Raw genomic sequence first — 13,205 nt, 5'->3', positions numbered from 1 at the left:
ACCTCATCGGCGAACCTGATATGCTAAGATGAAACTATATGTTCAGTGTAAAGTGCAAACGCGTGTGCACACTCCATTTTCTTTCCATATTGGAGATGCATTCACCTGCGTTAGAGTTAAAATTTACACACAGTTGCTGTTCTTGGATCACCTTATTTCGTATATAAACTGTTGGCAGTAAGGGATTGGGGAGGAAGAAGACGGGTAGTCTAGATTAGAAAAGGTGTTAGTTTGCGAAGTTTTATTCATGTTCATGGTAGAGAGCACAGAGCAACATGCCAACATCCGCTATCTTTAAATTACTTTTTTTGCAGGTCAAAGATTGACCAGATGCTAATGCTTTGGTAAGTCAAGGAGCCGAATTTGTGCAATTTAACTGCAAACTTGTCCTTTTTAGTAATATTTAACCTTGCCATCTCATTGTTTTTGCTCTTTAGTTTCAGTTTGCAACGCTCATATCAATATATTACTACCATATATAGTACAATTACTGAACCATATTATCTCTAAACTGCACAGGACTTTATTATATACTAGTAAAATAAGATGCACCAACATAATTAGACATCACATCAACGACTCAATAATTCAGAGACAAACGTTCATCGTCTGTCACAGTAGTAGGCGGCCTTGCCGTGCTTGGCCTTGCCGTGGCGGCAGCTCAAGTAGTAGGAGATTAGGAGTCTAGCCGTGCTTGGCCTTGGCCTTGGCATGGCGGCGGCTCCAGTAGTTGGCCGCAGCACCTTCTTCAGCAGTAATACAAATACTTCCTCCGTTTCTAAATATTTGTCTTTCTAGACATTTTAACAAGTAACTACATACGGAGCAAAATGAGTGAATCTACACTCTAAAATATGTCTACATACATCCGTAGGTGGTAGTCATTTGAAATGTCTAGAAAGACAAATATTTAGGAACGGAGGGAGTAGTATCTAGTAAAATGCAGACAAGAGAAACGATCAATTTAGAGACAAACGGAAGCGGGAGAGTATTCAATTAACCAACATGGTGGGCGTCCATCGTACTCACCGCCGCCGGTGGCCTCCGTGCCGCAGACCGGAGCCTGCTTCCCGCCGGACATCCGGCAGCCGTTCTTGAAGTCGGGATCGCCAGGGAAGTAGCAGTCGGCGCAGCAATCACGGCGGTCGTTGAGCTTGCAGCCCTGGTAGCAGCACATGTAGCACTGGCAGAACGCTGACTTGGCGGGGTCGGCAACCCCGACCGGCAGGCGCAGGGCCGACAGCAGGATCACGAGCAGGCAGACGGCGGCGGCCATCACTCTTTCCTTCTTCTTCCCCTCCATTGCTTCTGGACTTGTGCTTCTTCCTCTCCCTTGCCTGTGAGGATCGTTGGGCTGCACGGTGCCCCTCTTTATATGGACCAGTGTTGCGTCGTGGAGCTTCTGCTGCTGCACATGCCATTGATTGATTCTTTAAGAAGCTTCATTCGTGTTGAGGATATAGACCTTAGAGTCACCCGCCAGGAGGGGCCGGGTTACTCATATGGTCACTGCCAGAAGCCCGGCGCCAAGCTTAAAGACGGTGGGCCAAAGATGGGCTTAAGACCCGGATATGGCTTAAGGCCCGTAGTTACAATCATTATCATGGTAGAACTTGTAGTGTAAGGCAAGAATAGCCGAGAGTCCGAGCCGGACACTCTTATGAGCCGGCCGGGACTCTGAGAGCTGCTGGGCGTCAGCCTCCCTATATAAAGGGACGGCCCGGCAGCGGTTTAGGGACAAGAACAATCTCATCGAGAGCCGGGCATAGCAGTTTAGCTCCCTGGGGATCGTAACCCTAATCAATACCACCTCAACTGGACGTAGGCTTTTACCTTCACCGTAAGGGGCCGAACCAGTATAAACCCTCGTGTTCCTTGTCCCGCATTAACCCCTTCAAGCTTCCTAGCTGCGATGGCTCCACGACTAAGTCCTAGCTCGAGGACATTTGCCGTGACAATTCCACGACAGTTGGCGCCCACCGTGGGGCTAGCGCACGGTGGATTTGAGTTCTTGAAGGATAGCTTCGAAGGGCTCAAGGGATATGCTGTGGGCCGGATGACCAAGAGTCGTCGCGGCAAGCTCTACATCGACGATGCAAACTGGGGCCCCGACGCCGGCTCAATTGAGTATGGGTACCGGGTCCCCTTCGGCGGAATTCATGTTTTCATTGGCAAGATTGGTGAGCCGGGCCCTGAGCCGGATCTCTGCGCCGATCTCATCGAGACGGCTCAGCGTGCACGACCCGCCCGGGCCCGGCCTGCCTTAAGGCGCGCGTTTGTGGGATGTATCCATGGAGGGCCCTCTGATCTATCTGGGTCTGGTGATGAGGCGGCCGCCGGCTCTGACGGCGAGTCGGCCACCGATGAGTCAAACTCGTTGTATCAACTTCAAGATGGCAGGCTCATGGGTTGTTCCGATGGTGACAGTATTCCGGACCCGTTTGAGCCGCCAAGTCAGGTTGGAGTCTTTATGGCTGGCGCGCAGCCTGTTCAGAACCCCGCTGCTGGAGCGGGAAACCCGGTGCCTTCTCCGGCTCAGGTGCTGATGGATCTCACGGACAAGATGACGGCCCTGTTAACCGCCACGGTTGACCCGGCGGATCAAGCTCAGCATGATGCGGAGGTGGCACAGTTAAAATTGGATCTAGTGAAAGCTAAGGAGGAGCTTGCAGTGGAAGGGATCAGAATGGCTGCAGAGAGGGCGGCTCTCGATGCCCAAACTCAGCTGATCCAGGCGCAGTCCTTCCAACTCACGATGGACCAGAACGCGTCCAATGAGGTCATGAGAAGGAGGCATCAAAAGACCCAATCTCGACTCCCTCCGGTTTACGATCCACGCAACCTCTTCAACACGCCAGGTGCAGGCTCTAGTAACCCTCCAGGGGTCATAGTGCCCGGGTCTGGAGCCCCTATTCAGCCACGGGTGATGGGGCCTCCCCAGGTGCCCCCTGCCCCGCCTCAGTACGTGCCAATACCCCCGGGGCATTATAATAACCCGCTGGAGAACATGGTCGTTGCGGCAGCACGGCTGGCGGCTCTCCCAATTGACGGCGACTCTCCGACGGCTATTGAAACCCGCCGGGTCAGGGAACTCCTTCAGACAGCACTGGCGCAGCAAGAGGCATATTCTTACAGCCGAGACAGAATCCATTCGACCCCTCGTCCAGGCCAGAGCCCGAGTTACAGCAGACACATGGTCTCAGCGACCGGTTCAAGTAACGTCCGACGCCATGACCCGCCCCCTGGCCATGGCCCAGTTCATAACGGAGCCTTTCACGCAGCAGACCAGGACAGAGCGCGGCAAGAGGCGGAGCAGGTGCCTCAATTGACGGCTTACCAGACCCCCCCGGCTTATCCGACGACTTCCGTCGACGTGGGTATCCCCACCAGGACTTGGGGTGTCCCTTGTTTAGTACCAGCTATCCGCAATGAGCGTCTGCCCAAGGACTTCAAAGGCCCTAGGAAGGTGCCTAATTACACGGCAGACTTACAGCCTGCAGCCTGGATCGAGAGTTATGAGATGGCTATGGAGCTGCTAGAGGTCAGTGAGGCGGCCATGGCTAAGTATTTCACCATGATGTTAGATGGGACTGCCCGCACTTGGTTGAAAGGGCTACCACCGAATTCCATTGGGTCTTGGGCTGAGCTGAAAGCCCGGTTCATCCAAAACTTCAAAGATACCTGTAGGCAGTCTATGTCAATTGTGGATTTGACTAACTGTAAGCAGCAGGAGGGTGAGTCTACGACGCATTGGGTTCGCCGGGTTAAGGAGATCATACACTCGTCAGACAAGATGGATGCCGGCTCAGCAGTTTTAATGCTGGAGCAGAATTGTCGCTTTGTGCCCTTGAAGATGAAACTCGGGCGGCTTAAGCGCGACTGTAGTGATATGGGTACACTAATGGCGGCTCTTGTCAAGTACGCCGATTCTGATGGTACCAAGGATCCCCCTTCAGATGATGAAACGACAGGGAAGGGAAAGAAGAATGGCAATGGCAAGGGTCCTCAGCATAACCCGGGGAACCAAGGAGGAGGCAAGCGCAAGGCAGATGGCAGCTTAGAGTTTGTAGCCAACGCCAGCTCACAAGGGAATAACCAGCGACGTAAGGGGAGACCCCCTCCCCGAGGCGGCGGGTCAGGCCCGACGCTGGAACAGCTGTTGAATGAGCCTTGTCCAAGGCACGGCTCTAGAGAGAAGCCAGCGACTCATCTATGGAAGGACTGTGCAATCATGAAGGCCTTTAAGAATTACAACGGCCCGGGCGGCGGCTCAGGCGCCGGCGACTTTCATGGCCCGGGCGGCGGCTCAAATTCTGGTCCTCAGAACGGTCAAGGGGGCTTTAATCAACAGTCTGGCCAGGGCCATCAACAGCAGCAGGGGGGTTATCAGGCCAATCCAAAGCAGCTTAGCGGCGGACAGTATCATGTGTTTACCACTAGTCTGTGCAAGCGAGATCAGAAGCTTCATAAGAGGGCGGTGAATGCTGTTGAGCCGGCAGTTCCGCGCTACTTACGGTGGTCCGAGCAGCCTATAGTGTGGAGCAGGGAGGATCACCCTCCACGGGTGGATAATCCGGGTCACTTGGCCCTGGTGGTGGCTCCTCAGGTGGGAGGATATAAGTTCACTAAGGTGCTCATGGATGGAGGCAGCAGCATCAACATCCTCTATTATGAGACGTTCCGTCGTATGGGGTTGATCGATAAGAACCTCAGCCAGTCCAACACTATTTTCCACGGTGTGGTACCTGGTAAGTCGGCTTATCTAGTCGGCAAGATCGAATTGGAAGTGGCCTTTGGAGATGAGAACAACTACAGAGTGGAGAAATTGACCTTTGAGGTGGTTAAGATAAGAAGCCCGTACCATGCTATATTTGGGCGGCCGGCTTACGCCAAGTTCATGGCTCGGCCGTGTTATGTGTACTTACAGCTCAAGATGCCAGGTCACAACGGGACCATTACGGTTCACGGCAGCCGGAAAGTGGCCCTGGAGTGTGAGGAAGGCAATGCAGCTTATGCAGAATCTGTTTGTGCAACAGAGGAGTTGAAGTTTTACAAGGACAATGTTGACCCAACTGATATGACCTCTCTGAAAAAACCGACTACGGAGCATGAGCCGGCAATGAAATTTAAGTCAGCTGATGAGACTAAACTTGTTGATTTCGTTCTAGGAGACTCATCTCAGCAATTTAGCATCAGTGCCAATCTGGATCTAAAATAGGAAGGCGCGCTCATCGAGTTCATCCGTGAGAATAGGGACATCTTCGCATGGAAACCTTCTGACATGCCAGGTGTACCTAGAGAACTTGCTGAGCACACTCTCAATGTTGATCCGAAATTTAAGCCGGTTAGGCAGTTCCTTCGGCGGTTCAACGAGGAGAGGCGGAAAGCTATTGGTGAAGAGGTGGCCCGGCTCCTGGCGGCCGGGTTTATTGTTGAAGTCTTTCACCCAGAGTGGTTAGCTAACCCGGTGCTCGTACTCAAGAAGAACGGCACTTGGCGGATGTGTGTGGATTATACAGACTTAAACAAGGTGTGTCCGGCTGATCCTTTTGCCCTCCCCCGTATTGATCAAATCATTGATGCTACGGCAGGTTGCGCGCGCTTAAGCTTCTTGGATGCTTATTCCGGATATCATCAGATTAAGATGGCAGTTAAGGACCAGGAGAAGACGGCGTTCATCACTCCCTTTGGACTTAAGTGTGCACAGGCGACTTACCAGCGTTGTGTACAGAACTGTCTTCATAAACAGATTGGGCGCAATGTTCACGCTTATGTGGACGATATTGTGGTTAAGTCCATAAGAGAGGAAACCCTGATAGATGATTTAAGGGAAACCTTTGATAATCTCCGGGTCTACAAGATGATGCTTACCCCGGCCAAGTGTGTCTTTGGTGTCCCTGCAGGCAAGCTCTTGGGTTTTTTGGTTTCTGACAGAGGCATTGAGGCTAACCCGGAGAAGATCAAGGCCATCACCTCCCTGGCTAAGCCGGCGTGTATAAATGACGTTCAGCGTTTGGCGGGTCGCATCGCTGCTTTAAGCCGGTTTATAAGCCGTTTGGGTGAGAAGGCCATGCCATTATATCAGTTGATGAAGAAAACTGATAACTTTGTCTGGAATGATGCAGCTAATACTGCCTTTGAGGATTTGAAGAAGCAGCTGGCAGAGCCTCCAGTCCTTGCTGCTCCGGTTGATAAGGACACTACAGGAAACAGCTACTTTGCCGTCTGCCATGGCGGACGGCAAAGGCTCGAAAGGCGGACGGCAAAGACCTTTGCCGTCAGCCGCGGACGGCAAAAGGCTCCGGCAAAGAAGGCTACGGTAAACAGCTGCTTTGCCGTCTGCTTCCTGGCGGCGGACGGCAAAGGCTCTTTGCCGTCTGCGGCGGACGGCAAAGAGGGCGGACGGCAATATTTGCGCTGTCAGTCCGTTAAGTGGCTAACGGCAGACCTTTGCCGTCCGCCACAGACGGCAAAGAGCCTTTGGTCTTTGCCGTCCGCCTTATGATGTCATCTACACGTCACTAGATGGCAGGTTCTTTGCCGTCTGCCACGGACGGCAAAGTCTTTGCCGTCTGCCACTGTAGGCAAACTGACCAGGTTCTTTGCCGTCTGCCACGGACGGCAAAGTCTTTGCCGTCTGCCACTGTAGGCAAACTGACCAAATGGGTCAGCTCCCAGGAAGCACAGTTGGCTGCCACGTGGCTTCTTTGCCGTCCGCGGCAGACGGCAAAGGCTCGTTGCCGTCGGTGGCAGACGGCAAAGAGCCTGCATATTGTCTGTTTTTTCTGTTTTTTATTAAATCCCACAATTTGCAGCACATATCACATATATAAGTTTCATATCCAGCACATATCCAACACATATCTAGCACATAAGTTTCATATCACATATCACATCAGTTTCATCCATACACATTGTTCATACATAAGGAAGTTCCATCCATACACATTGTTCCATCCATATATATATTACAATGCAAAGTGTCATGAAGATAGCAAGCTAGATACAATGCAAAGTTTCATCAAAGGAAAAGCAAGCACTCCATCATAGCAAGCTAGCTTCCATCAAGTGAATGAAATCTGCAAAATGGTAAATAAGAAAGTTAGAAATAGGTGACTAGAACAAGAAGAAGACTAGAACAAGAAGTATATGTCATTTATGAGCTAACTTAGGTGAAATGGATCATATATGAGCTAACTAAGTTGAAATGGGTTGTTTATGAGCTAACTTAGTTGAAATGGATCATTTATGAGCTAACTTAGTTGAAATGGGTCGTTTATGAGCTAACTAAGGTGAAGGGCATCGTTTTTGAGCTAAGTAAGGTGAAATGGGTCATTTTGGAGCTAACCTAGTTGAAATGGATCGTTTTTGAGGTACTAAGGTAAATGGATCGTTTTTAGCTCACTTAGGTCAAATGGATCGTTTTTGAGCTAACTTAGTTGAAATGGATCGTTTTTTAGCTAACTTTGTTGAAATGGATCATTTTTGAGCTAATTTAGTTGAAATGGATCGTTTTTGAGCTAACTTAGGTGAAATGGATCATTTATGAGCTAATTTAGTTGAAATGGATCTTTTTGAGCTAACTTAGGTGAAATGGATCATTTAAGAGCTAATTTAGGTGAAATGGATCGTTTTTTAGCTCACTTAGGTCAAATGGATCGTTTATGAGCTAAATTAGTTGAAATGGATCGTTTATGAGATAACCTAGGTAAGATGGGTCATTTTGGAGTTAACCTAGGTGAAATGGGCCATTTTAAAGCTAACGTAGGTAAAATGGATCATTTAGGAGCTAATCTAGGTAAAATGGGTCATTTTTGAGCTAACTTGGATGAACTGCATCATTTATAAGCTAACCTAGGTAAAATGGGTCATTTTGGAGGAAAATAAGCTAACTCTAGGTCATTATGGTAAGCATATTGGAGGAAATAAAGCTAAGTCTAGGTCTTTATGCATTTGTTAAGCAAAACACTAGAGAAACTTACCGTGATCAGGGAGGTGTAGGAGCGGGGTGGCTAGTGCCGCTACCTGGAGAAGGATCGTGCGATGCGTTTCTAGAGTTAAGCTGCAGCAAAGATCATTTCCAATGTCTCGTTAGCATTACGACACTCAAATGTTAAGACTACCAAGTAATGTCCATTCAAACTAAACTCACCGTGCTCCCAGGAGCAATCACTGGCATCGGCGGAGCGGGCTGACCGGACTTCTCGCACACAGACTGCACATTTGGTTTTCAGAACAGAGTCATACTAGTTAGTAATGAGACTCAAATGTTAAGACTAGCAAGTAATCTGCAGAAGAAACTTACCACAAGGAGCTCGTACATGGCCCTTGCCTGCATGTCATTCCGTGCCCTCTCCTCCTCCATCATCTTTCTCGTCCTCTCCTCCATCTCCCGCTGCCTCTCCGCCGCCTCCGCCAGAAGTTTCTCCGTTCTATCTCTCTCAGTCTGTATAGCAGCCTGCAACACCACTCACATGACCATTTGTAATCATTGATGGAAGCGCACACAATGTAATGGAGACAGATAACTGAGTACGTATCACTAACCTTGATGGCGAGTTGCACTGGCCGTTCACAAGGCCTTATCTCAGGAGCGGAGCTCGACTGGCGCGCCTTGATCTCCGGGAGAGTGCTAGGACAACGGATAAGTCCATCTCCAATGGCTATGGAGCCATGGGACCTCCCGCCACCAGATATCATCACCAGCTCTGGATCAATGGGACCCTGGCTCGGGTTAAAGTCCTCCCCTTTCCTCGCCTTCCCCTCATCTCTATATCTCACGAGCTTGTTGTGGGAGGAGATGTTGGTGAAGTTGTTTGCATCATCGAGGTCAGACTGAGAGAAAGCCTTGACTTTCTTGTAAGAGCCAGTGTGGGCCATGGCATACAGGTCGTACACCTCTGGCACCTTATCCGCCTTATTGTGGCGTGCCTGAAAGAGAGAAACAATGAAAATTAGTAACTAAAGGGCTCAAGCTAGCATGATGAATGAATTGCATGAATCATGAAGCAAACCACATACCCAGTTGCGCCCGAACTGATATAAGTTGGAGCTGCCTTGATGGTGTGGCACACCTTCCATTTGGGCACGTCTGTCCTTGGCCTGGTTGTGGAGGGCTAGCCATTCTTGTGAGCACCACTCATCGACCAACACCTCCCAACAATCCATCCGATCCGCACACCATCTCGGAGGCGCCTAAGTTAGTAAATAGAAACTTGAGCGCTACGGCTAAGAATTACTAAATGAAGGAACTTAAGTAGAAGGCCTTAAGAATTACCTTCATGTACTGCTCCTTACTCAGGAACTTATCGCGGCACGCCGGCTTGGTCTTCTTGATACCACGCAAGGCGTAGTAGTCTCGAACAGCCTGCACCCGAGCCTCGTGCCGTAAGTTCTGGAGTAGGCGCTTGCAGACGTTCTCGATAACATTTGCGCACTCCTCCTCGTATCCCTCCTCACACCTGTAGAATGTCTGCAATCAAATGAGACAATATTGATTAGTACAATTAATAACTAGCTAGTTGAAGATTTTGAAATGTGTAAAGGAGAAATTACCCAGAACGTCCTGATCACCATGTCTGCCCTCGTGTCGCACACGACACCGTCGATAATGACATCCGGCGGGGCCGGGGCAGCCACGTAGTGCTCCCAGCTCAACCCAAGCTCTGGAAGCCGACCCTCACCAGGCAACGTGACAAACCCCGGGAAGTTTTGCCGGCAAAGAACTCCAAGGACGGAGTTGGGCCGGCGGACACTATGATGGTGGTCCCAACCCCTGCAGCATGACAAGGCCAACGCATTAGTTATTTGAAGAAACGCGAATGCAGAAGGTACAAAAATATTAAATGCACTTACGTACCTCTCCCCATCAGGGAAGATCAACCACCTCTGCTCGCGGGTCGCCGGCACGGACGGGAGCCGTGTAGCACCACGCTGGTAGACGGTGCCACCCTCCTCCTCAAGACCAGTCGGCTCCCCGCCATCATCAGCATGGCCACTCGGCTCCTCGGGCTGATCCGGCCAGGTACCCCATCCGGACGTGTGCTCCTCCGGGGTCTCGTGGGCCGAACTCTCGTGGGCCGAAGGCCAGTCGACCCGAGGCTCGTGGGCCCAAGACCCGTGGACCGGAGGCTCGTGGACCGGAGTCCGTGTAGCCTCCTCCTCGGACGAGTCCACCCTAGCAGTCACGTGCTCGGGTGAAACAGCTGGGGGTGGCGGCGAGGAAGGCTCCCTAGCAGTCACCCTACCTCCTCTCCCGCGACCACGTGCCCCACCTCCTCTCTTCCTACCTCGTCCCCTGCTGGGCACCGCGGTGGACGAAGAAGGGCCCGGCGGTGTGGACATACTGTCCAGCAACGCTCGGCGAAGAGGTACGTCTGGAATCGAAGACCTCAGACCACGCGCCGAGGAAGAAGGGGCCTTGGCGCGCTCCCGACCAGCGCCCACCATCTTTCAACACCTGCCATGACAAACAGTAAACGAAATTAGTACAACATAAAAAAAAGACCGACATGAATAATAATATGTGTATCACTTAAGTGTATCATCATCAAGTACAACATTAAAAATTTAATACCTGACACTACTAATAATCTCGATCAGTATCATCAATAAATGCATAATCATCATCATCACTATAATCAATGACGGGCTCATAGGGTTCAGTGGCATCAACATATGCAAGGCCACCTTGACGTAATCGGTCAAGCAATGACAGGTCATCCGCAGCAGTAACCTCTTCTTGTTCCGGCTCTTCTTGTTCCTCCTCTGGGGTGATGTCGGATTCACTGTCACTGTCTACTTCAATGTTTTGGGGTGAAGTATAGCGGTTCTTGAAACGCTTTTTGGAAAGACGTGTCTCTTGGAAGAATTCTCCTTCATATGTGTCTGGGTTAATGTGAGGTTCATAATCCTCTTCCTTTGGGGGAGATAGTCTAGCACGTGGCGGCACTTCATAAACGACTTCCCAACCTTTCAGATTTGGATTAGTTTGGCAGGCCCACGGTAGATAGAATACTTGGGTCGCCTGTTGAGCCGTAATATAGACATTAGGAACATCTAAATGGGTGCTTTGGTTGATTTCAACTAGCCCTATATGTTCATGAGTTCTTCTAGTCTCCTTCGGCTGAAACCAATAACATTTGAAGACTACGACATTCGGTGGGTTTTCACCATAGAATAGAAGTTCATAAATTGCTTCAACTCTCCCATAATACTCGGTACCTCCTTCGCCGATAGCAGATACACAACAATTTGTAGACTTTCGGTCGGCCATAGATAGCTCTTTGCCATAGGTACGAAAGCGATACCCGTTGATGTCGTATTTGTCAAATGAACGGACCTTATAGTCAAAACCATTAGCGACTTGTCTCAATTCGGCGTCCATAGACTCTGAATTAGCCTACAAGTTTAATATGAAAGGATTGTTGCATTACACACAAATTAGCGAATGAAACCGGGATAGCCGCCTACAAATTAGCCTACAAGTCTAATAGAAATTACCGTTTGTTTGAACCAAGAGATGAAACCGGGATAGCCGCCACCTTGCTTTGTGAGAAGCTCATACTCTTCGACAGAATCCTTTTGGATCACCGCTCCATACGAGAATAAGGCGACGTATCGACTGTATGAAATATCCAGGAATAAGAGCAGTTCAAAGGAAATAGAAGTTGCGAAACTATGTACCGAGAACTTACTCGATGTACGGCCGCACTTCTATCAGGTTGTTGAAGATATACAACGAAATGGTCCGCCATTGTTCGTTATCCAAAGATACTGGATTTGAAACACTGGCTGGTGCGAGATTCCCTTTGAATAGGCTGAGGTTGGATCCACCCTTTTTAGGGTCGTCAGCATTGTACCGAGGCTTCGGATTATGCAAATGACGATTTTTGGCTTCGTAGTGTGCTGTCACGAAGTTTGCCGCCTCCTCAGTGATGAATGCCTCAGCCATCGATGCTTCAATTCTACGTTTATTTTTACATTTTTGTCGAAGCGTCTTCTGCATCCTCTCAGTTGGGTAGCACCAACGATTTTGCACGGGCCCCCCCAATCTTGCCTCGGTCGGGACATGCAAAATCAAATGTTGCATTGGATTAAAGAAGCCCGGTGGAAAGATCTTCTCTAACTTGCAGATCAACTCCGGCGCCAACTCTTCCATTTCTTCTAGCACGCTAGGCGATAGTTCTTTCGCACAAAGAACACGGAAGAAATAGCTGAGTTCTGCCAGTACTAGCCATTCATCCTCAGGGATGAAGCCACGCAACATCACCGGCATTACCCGCTCAATCCATATGTGCCAATCATGACTCTTGAGACCAAATATCTTCAATTTATCAAGACTGGCTAACCTCTGTAGATTCGCTGCATACCCATCGGGGAACATCAACTGCATTTTCACCCACAAGATAATTTCCCTCATAGCCGGCCTTCCAAGATTGAACCATGCCTTTGGCTTCGTCCAGTTCTGCTTTCCTTTCGGTTCTTTCATGTTTTGTAACGGCCTATCACATAGCGCCTCCAGATCGACTCTAGCCTTAGTATTATCCTTTGACTTCCCATCTATGCCGAACAATGTACCAAAAAGTGCCTCGGCGATATTCTTCTCAGTGTGCATCACGTCGATGTTGTGTGGGCAAAGGAGGTCTTTGAAGTAAGGCAGATCCCATAAGCATGTTTTGTGAGTCCAGGCGTGCTTAGAATTATACCCCTTGAAGTACCCTGGACGCTCGGGATCTGGCTCGAGAGCGTTTAACTGATCCAGGGTCTGTTGGCCTGTCAATGCATGTGGTGCAGAGTTTTTGACAACTCTACCTCTGATGAAGTTCTTCTTGTCTTTCCTGAACTTATGGCGAGGATTCAGGAACTCTCTATGCATGTCGAAGCAAGAAAACTTGCGACCGACCTGAAGCCAACGAAACTCAAGAGCTCCCTTGCATGTGGGGCACGGGAACCTTCCATGCACACACCAGCCAACGAATAGCGCATACGCCGGCAAGTCATGCGTCGAGTACATGTACCAGACACGCATTATGAAGTTCCGTTTGCTATAGGCATCGTATGTCTTGAACCCATTATCCCAGGCTTCTTGCAATTCGTCCTTAAGCGGTTGCATGTACACATTCATATTTTTCCCCGGATAGTTGGGCCCTGGAATTATCAACGTCAGGAAAATGTTCTTTCTTTGCATAATCTGTCCGGGGGGG

This window comes from Triticum aestivum, chromosome 6D (genome assembly GCF_018294505.1).
Source record: "Triticum aestivum cultivar Chinese Spring chromosome 6D, IWGSC CS RefSeq v2.1, whole genome shotgun sequence".
Classification (NCBI taxonomy): domain Eukaryota; kingdom Viridiplantae; phylum Streptophyta; class Magnoliopsida; order Poales; family Poaceae; genus Triticum; species Triticum aestivum.
Note: the sequence above shows the minus strand (reverse complement) of the source record.